The sequence below is a fragment of the Lygodium microphyllum genome, chromosome 1 (assembly GCF_053477565.2).
Source record: "Lygodium microphyllum isolate KBCC chromosome 1, Lygodium_microphyllum_v1.1.10, whole genome shotgun sequence".
NCBI classification, from domain to species: Eukaryota; Viridiplantae; Streptophyta; class Polypodiopsida; order Schizaeales; family Lygodiaceae; genus Lygodium; species Lygodium microphyllum.
Window position 1 is genome coordinate 60022990 of NC_141135.1, and position 8728 is coordinate 60031717.

Genomic DNA, 8728 nt, shown 5'->3' on the forward strand with positions numbered 1-8728 from the left:
TTCTATTAGTCAAAGAATTTGTATCCCAAGTAAGAATGGCCTCCTCATCATTTGTATCCCAATTAAGAATGGCCTCCTCATCGTTGTTGTGGTCGCAATCATCTAGGATAGGATCTCGAATTTGGGAACGCACAATAGCTTGCTTTTATGATGACACTCCAAGTGAGATAATAAGAATCTCGAAGCTTATCTTCAGTTGAACAACAGGGAGGTGCCATTGGAGAGGATAAGAAGTGAATATGAAGAACAGAAGAGATGTATTGAGAGAGTACAGGCAAAATATGGCACAGACTGCTCTTCCAGAGCTCACATGTAGTGGAGAGGACAGCCAATCCAAAAACAATTGCACAAAATAGATTAGAAAGATGAATGGAAACCAAACACAATCAGATAAGGATAAAATGTAGCAATTACAGCCTGAAAATACTGTTGCCCAGCCTGCAAGAGATGAAAAACCTGAAAATGCAAATGCTGATACTCAAAACGCAGACAGGACAGGCATTAAATGCAGTCTTCCAGGCTGAAAAATTGTCGCTTCCAGCAAAATGCAGCTAAAAAGATCAACAGCTAGGGGTTGCCCAGTGAAACCAGCCTTCCTTCTCGGATAGGGTGGTTTAACCTGATTAAGCACTTAATTACAGCAATCAGCAAATGAACATAAACTGAAATGCTCACTTTAACACTCTAGAGTCCACATGGATTATGAGTGAAATATTATTATTTTTTCATGAATTTTAATTTTTGAAATGCCGTTCCCATTCCCACGTCCCCATTCCTAGGTTTGGCGTCCCCGTGATTGTCCCCGTCCCCGGTCCTGTTCCCCGTTTCATGTTTCTATGCTATAAGAGGGTTGATCTGCATGGACCTGTAGGAGAAGTAGGAAAGTGAGAAACACTTGAATCTTGCATGAGTTGTTGGTACCAATGAGGAATTTGAATAGGCCATCCTGGTGCGAGAGAGATTAAGTAACCTTTGATACCTGCAATGCACGTGTCTGTGGAAGGGACTCCCCCTCACCTAGCGAAGGTAAATCCTCCTCATTGGAAGAGGGCTCCCTCTCTGACGGGTGAGTATTCCTAGAAGACTCTGGAGGGGAGGTTGAAGGGGTGGAAGTACTTGGCAAAGTAGTAGTCATATTTATCAAAAGTGGCGATTGAAGTCGTCTACAATCAACATTAAATACTTGGCCTTTCCAAGGGAGGTTGTGCCTATAGGTTTGCAAAGGTAGGTTTGAACCACCTCACACAGGGTAGAAGCCCTCCTAGTGGCAACTTGTGGATGTGGCTACCTAGCATGCTTGCCCCTCAAACAACTAGGGCATAAAGTGTAAATAGGAGGGAAATTAGAAAGTCCCTCTACTATCTTCTTCCAAGAAGCTTGTCGGATAGTGCCAAAGTTTAGATGACCAGAACAAGCCTGTAAAAGTAGCCCAAGCTCATGGGAAGACCTTCTAGCTAAGGTTGTGAGTGTGTAAAGCTCACCCTCTTGGGGTTTTGTCGAAAGAACGGCTTTGGTAGAAGCATCCTCCATTGTCGCTCCATCTTGTGTAAAGACCACATGGGTACCAAGCCACGTAAGACCATGAACAGACAATAGGTTAAAACCTAAATCCGGTACATAGAAAACTTTGGCCGAAGAAGACTGCCTATTTGGCAATAAAGGAATAGTCCCCACTCCTCGAACGGAAATGGTAGAGTTGTCGCCAATGGTGACAGTGCCCCCTCTGGCACTCTTGTCTTGAAGCCAATCGTGTTTGTAGATCATGTGAGAAGAGGCCCCATTGTCCACAAGCAAGGGTTGTATCCTTCGCCGCAAATATATGCATAAAGACAAACTTTGTCTTAGCAAGGGTGGCCTTCATATCCTTTTCCTTTGGCTTCAAATGGGGGTACTTGTGCCAACATTGACCGACATTCAATGTGGTCACTCTAGAAAATGCTAGAAAAAAAGGGGAGACCCCGGACAAATCCTTCATGACAATGACAATGTCTGTCAACTGTAGGTAGATTGGAAAGCAGAAACTGGCCTAGGAATGCACACATGAAGCGGACAACTTAAGAAAATGCATCTAAACTACTAAAGCTCCTATGTCTCCGTCAGACTCCGAGAGGAGCTCACAACCAAGAGATGATAGAGTAACATGACTAACATAGGCAGGCTAACAACTGCTAGCATCCCAGAGGGTGGGGTTGGGGTGAATCATGATAAAACTATTGGGCTGTTGTGAGAGAGAGAGAGAGAGAGAGAGAGAGAGAGAGAGAGAGAGAGCGCGACCAAATGGATGTAGCTGAGTTAAGTTGAGCACATGATGACCAAATGGTCTTGAGTTCAATTCCTACATTTGCATGGTCATTTCATATAGGAATATAAAATTTGAACCTGGGTCAACAAGCTAATAAAACAAGTGGCTTACCACTAGGGTAGCCATTGGATAACGAGAGAGAGAGAGAGAGAGAGAGAGAGCATGGTGGTTCTGCTCGATGGAGCTTTGGGTGATTAGGTTCAAAACATGAGGTCGTCTGACCTGCAGGAATGCACCTGGGCTGGAGAGCTCAGTGCTTTTTTCAAATGCAGTCTTTTGGAATTGGGAACTTGAAAATGCAGTTGCTGTCTGCTGGTTTTTGGATGCCTGAGGGTGGGAGGGGGAAATGCGAGGGGCAGCACTGTAATATTGAAGGATGGCTGTGATTCACATAACTAGTGCTTGGATAGGTCCGCTGCAAAACACAATCTCAGGTTTGCGCACAGTTAATAGGGCATGAACTCGAGAAACTGAAGGCTGACACCTGCGACATCCCAATACTCTGAATTGAAGACCAGAGAAACTGGAAACTGGATTTTAAGACTTGACAACTTGAGACTGGAGCATTAAACCCTTGGGTCTGTAAGTACTGTGCATCTGAAGCTAGGTCAGCTAGGATAAATGATAAAAGTCTAAAACCAAAAATGTTAATAAAATACTGGAAAATTTAAAAATGCTGCCCCTTTAGAGGTACAGTATATGAGCTGAAGGCCCAAAAATGGAGACTGGAGAACTGAGCCATTGAGGTCACCAGAAACTTGGGTCTAAAATCAGCTCAGCCGGGATACATGGTCCTGAAATCAGCTTGGAACCTGTAAAACAATAAAAACTTAAAAAGCAAATACAGTAACTATGTGTAAAATCTTGGATAAAAGAAACATCTTTATTATTTGAGCTAATTGAATAGAGGTTTTTATTTTGTTCAACGGTAGTTAGGAGATGCAAGGAATGAAGATACATTACTTCCTCCTCAAAAGACTGCAAAACCATGATACAGGCTGTGAATATGGGTCCATATTCCACCAAAGCCATAGTTTCTTGTGACAATTGATTTATTTCAGTTGTTTTGCCTTGGAAACTTTTGGTCTTATGTTTTTGAAATCCTTCCCAATGATGGGAATATTGAAAAGCATATCTTGGGTCGGTATCACCAAATGATTTACAACAGGATGAAGTTTCCAACAAGCTGAGCAAATGTTTTGAGAGCGTAGATCAGGTTTCAGGATAGAAGAGTTGAATAAATTAGTGAGAAAGAAGTTGCAGTGGACGTGAAATTTAAATCAATATAGGTATTCTATGGAACTCATGGTTACAAAAGATTTTTGTGCTCCACCCTAGTGAATTTCTTATTCCATTGGGAGGTTTTCCAAAAAATAGATTTGTAGCTACATAGGCAGCAGGAATGATTCTAGACACAACCTATTCCCTTAGGCTATACAATTGTGTAATTTTTGGGGGTGTAAGATCTAAACATCTACATAAATGTTCCGATTCGAGTAGGAGAATAATTTATGTTGAGGAGATTGCTATTCCTTTAGAGGTCCATCTTGGAGAATAGGAATTGTTGTTCCTTTAGAGGCGATGCAAGTATCTCAATTTTGCCAGTCTAGCTATGTGTTTATGCAATTCCGTTTCATATGTCGAGGCTTCAAATTATGTCTATGTAATGCATAATTGGGTGTTCATGAAAAACATGTTTTGGAGACAATACAAAGCCTTAGACCTTGACAGTTTGTAAGTTTTTACTTTTATATTGTAGATGTTTTGATCATGTACTATAGTGGCCCTGATTTACATTATCCCTTTTAAAATGTTCAAGGTTCTTTTCCAAATTTAACAATTCACTTTGCATTAAACCTTGGTTTTTTGTGAAGACACTTTTTAAATTTGTATGTTTGGCCCTTGCTTTTAACCAAAGTCATTTTCATAGGAAGGTGTAATTGATTTGTCTTGTAGGCATTTAAAAACCACAACAAAAGAGAGAAAAGTAAAACAAAGTTTAAAGGCAAGTGAAAGAAACACAAAGCTGAATTCAATCTTACCAATGTTTGGGTTTAGAGATTTTTCTTGTTTCCAAGGTTCATTGGTTCCAAATGTTGGCATTGAATAGAGGTCTAAGTAGCTTCGATTCTCCAAGAACTCAAGTCATTCTTTGTTTGTAAGTTTGTACCTTTAATTCTTTTATTGTTATCCAAGAATACCTCGAGTTGCAGGTGAGGTAAGTGGCCTCTATTGGGACCCCACACGATGTTAAAGAGTACTCCTAAAGTTGGATTCATTTTGATATTGTCCTATTTTTAAAGCTTATGCTTGAAAGCAAAGTAATTAGGTTTATTAAGGAGATTTCATTAGGGAGATATTGATTGTTGAGCTTTGGACTTTAACGTCACAAGAAAGGACTATGGAATCTTTGAACGAAGAGAAAAATCCAAATACAAACTATCAAATGTGTTAAGTAACGTTCCTTGAAAATTGGTGGCTTGTGCATATGCATTAAGGTATGAATAAAGGTGAGAATATGCATTTAGTCGCCAAAATGATTAGAAATGCAACTCCCTCAAGTAGAGATGGAACAATTGATGGACATGGTTCAAAATGACCATGAAATTAAACGTTGGGTGGAAAAAAAGAGGTTCTTCAAGTATTGTCCAAAATAATTTGGCCATGTCAACAAACACCAAATGATCAAAGATGATTGGAGCCTAATTGTGTTGTGACCAACTTGAATTAGGGTGGATGCTACCTCCAGCTACCATGTAGTTAGTCAATCACCTGCAATAATTTGTAGTTAGGTATGTTACACTTGAATTTGAGTCGGGTTCCTAAAGTCTAGAGTGCCTAGGTAATTTAAAACTTGCATCGAGTGTCTGTTGTTACAAAAGTGGAGACTCAACTATATAATTGAATCTACATGGTTAGTTCTTTGTTTTGGCCAAATGTAAGTTGAGTGTGAGCTTGCGTGGATATACAAGATTGTGTGCATGTAAGTTGATGTGCAAATGCCTAATTAACAATCATTGTGTGGTGTTGTTTAGGAGTCAACCTTGTCCCCCTCTAAAGTTAATTGTTAGAAGAAGGGCTCAATCCCATGTTGGGATTGTTGGATTTGGCTTAACCTCTACAAGATTCGTGGGCTTTGATGTCCCCTAGCAAAGCATTGATGTTTTCTCGTCTTAAGTAATTGGAAATTAGTTTTGTGAGCTATGGCTATACACGTTCATTTTCAAGCTTGCTTTCAATTGCAAGTACTCCTTTAAAAGAAGGGGCTTCAATCAATAGTTAGGCTCCATGTAGTATTTGAGTACTCTTTCATCTCAACTCTCATTTGATTAGATTGGCCAAAATAGTAAATTATACTTGACCATATGAATATTAAGAGTCAATGCAATTAGTCTATCAATGGACAATCCCTAGTCTTAGATACTAGTTGTTTGTGTGATTGTCAATATCTATCATGAGTATAGGTAGACAACACATTATATTTAGAGTTCCAAGGATCTCATGAGTGTTGATAGGCTACACATTGTTAGATAAGTTGTGTGTTGGGGCTAGGATAGATATTTGCTTGAACTAGCAAGCATGTATTCAATCCCTTGTACCCACTTGAAATTTTGGGTAGATGAAGAGTTAGATCATATTGCACTCGGGATGTAAAAGGCAACAATTTTTAAAAGTCATCTAGAACTTTAGTTTTAGTCTACTTGAAGACAATATTAATATCGAGAGGTAGTGAGATGAGCCTATCAATGGACACTCCCTAGTCCCAAAATATTAGTTATTTGTGTGATTGTCTTATGTGATTATATTCATGCGTTAATAAACCATAAGCTTCCATAAGTCTCAAAGTACATGCTACCTATATGCTTTGCAAGTTTCATGTGCCATCATCATTTTTTGATGCTTAGGTTTGCATCAACCTTATATTGTTTGCTTGTTGATGGTCATCTTGTAAGTTTGGAGAGGTGCATGCCAATGGGTATTGAGACCTACTTTGATTTGGTTTCACTTTTGTTCTTCTAAAGTGTGTGTGGGAGTAAAGTACCTAGGTTCTTTGGTGGGAGATTTGGATGGCTTATCAAGCTCCATGTTATTAGACTTGGTCCATACCATACTGTTTATAGTGAGCTCTTTTGGGTGAGATGTTATTTACTTTGAGTTTTGGATGGAATACCTTCATCAATTTCATTGCAAGATGAGCATCTTTGAGCATTGCTTGACATTCTTGTTACTCTTTTAGAGTGTCTCTAAGCAAGAATACAAGAAGCATCTAAAGCGCATAGTTTAGTTCTTGGCTCCAACAAACCTAACACAAACCACAACCCATCAAGTTGAGGGCACCATAATGGAGATGCTTTCTCCACAAAAATAAATAGAGCTTTACTTTTTCTTAACATCAGCAATTTTTTACAATACTCGTTTGTGTGTGCACTCAGGTTTAAAGCACTAGCATGGGTGATTGCACACACATGTGCATGCGCGCGCGCACGCACGCACGCACACACACACACACACACACACAAAATACACTAATGTTTATTAATAATGGTCCATTATTAATAAACATTTGTTGTGAGGGATTCTTCTATGTTTGGATGAATTTACTCAAAGGTTGCCTAGAAATATGGACAACTTGCACCCCATCAAATTGAATGCACCATACTAGAGTGGCTTACTTGACAATAATAAATGGAGTTTTACTCATTATTGGTGTTGATTTTTTTATAATACCCTTATGGATCATTATTAATCAAATGATTTTGTAAGGCATTTTTCTCTTTTTGGATGAATTTAAAAGAATGTTGCCTAGATATATGGACAATCTACACTTTAGATTGCATCAAGTCATTCTTTGACAAGATGGCTATCCATTGGCTTACAAAAGTAAGAAGAATACTTTGGCTCAATAGGAATTGGTATCTAATGATGTTTATGTTCATGCACATTCTGATGGAAGGCCTCACCATGCATATCGCCACCTACTAAGATTTGACAATTAGTTATCATGATGGTGAAATCTTGACAACTTGCATGGTTAAACCCATCTATAGAGGGGTGAAATGAGCTCAATCTAGATGCTTTTGCTCATGGATTTTCAACATATTGAATGACTTTACTTTCAACATCCTTTGTTGCGAAAGGAATAGTCGTTTTGGCCATATGATTGCATATGGTTGCTAAATGTAGGTTTCTATTGTTTCTTTGATGTTCATTTGCCCTTAGTGGCTAAAAGCATTATCTTTTTGGGTGTAGGTGATAGCTTTTAGGTCCATGAATCATCATCTAGGTGTAGGTAGTAGTTGGTTGACTCTTGTTTTCATGTTGTTTGATCATCACATAACTTTTTGGGTGATTGTAGGTTCTTGAAGATGTCTTAACACTTGTTGATCAGCTTTATTGGCTCAAAGGATAAGGTTTATTGTAATTTTTCTAAGTAATAATAAGATTATTGGAGGTTTGAGCCTTGTGTGAAGACTCGTCTTGGAACACCTCTCTCCTCCTCCCTCCCTTCATGTTTCTCATAAGGTGAGGTCTACTGACGTGAAGATTCAAATTTAACAAGTGAGACAACTTACCTCAAACCTTCTCATTCCATCAACAAGCCATGTGCTGCAACCTTCTAGTTATTATTCACTTCTTTGTATTTACATATGTATATCAACAAGCTTCAAAGCATACACCAAGCTCCAATGCGGATGATCACTAATAGAGAAGATGAGAAGAGAAGAGGATAGTTCACTTGTCACATCCTCATAGCGCCTCACTTAATATCCACAAGTGTACATAAGCAAGAAGGAAGCTTATTCTCTATATGCAAGAATATTTTTACAAATTTTGAATCTTGTGAAAGGGGTAATTTGTGCAAATGGGAAAGCTTAATGAGCAATTTGTTGGAGGTCAATCAAATGCATGTGTATCAATTAGCACTTATGTTGTGAATGGTAAATGTTCCAAGGCTCCCAAACGAGGAGAAGCCGTGGGGGACATGATACATTAATATTGTTCCTAGTTTAGGCATTGGAAGTGGTCAAACCTTGGAGATTAGATGGTTATGAAGTGGGAAAGATCTTGTTAATGATGGGAATGGTGTATACACTCCAAATATGTTACATAAGGTGTTGAGCCATTTAGCGTAGTTATGAGTAGACTTAACCATTGCATTAAGTGGGAAAGAGTAATGTGGGAATGATGTATACACCCAAGGTATGTTAAGTGGGAAAGAGTAATGATGGGAATGGCATATACATTTGAGATATGTTACATAATGTATGCAATTGAAGGGGATTCACATACCCATTTAATCTTGTATTTAAGTTAATTGAAGGCTTGAGGTGGGGCTTATCTAATCTATTTACTTCCTAAATGAAGTGCATAGTTAGATGTATGGGAATTTACAAAGCTTGTAGGAAACATGTTATAAAATGGATG

At 38.7% G+C, this 8728-nt stretch overlaps 1 protein-coding gene across 3 annotated transcripts in view; it reads left to right on the top strand.

The window, feature by feature from the left end:
* The window catches only part of EMB3136 (Ribosomal protein L10 family protein), a 38968-nt gene extending 30855 nt beyond the window's left edge, over positions 1-8113 (top strand). The window contains exon 2 of one of the 3 annotated variants that reach the window (XM_087677282.1): positions 7659-8113. The gene's annotated coding sequence lies outside the window, so the exon portion shown is untranslated. Of the gene's footprint in view, positions 1-2712; positions 2728-4258; positions 4274-7658 lie in introns of those variants that run through there. The other 2 variants (XM_087677302.1, XM_087677285.1) reach the window with 2 other exon arrangements.
* Positions 8114-8728: the final 615 nt, after the last annotated feature.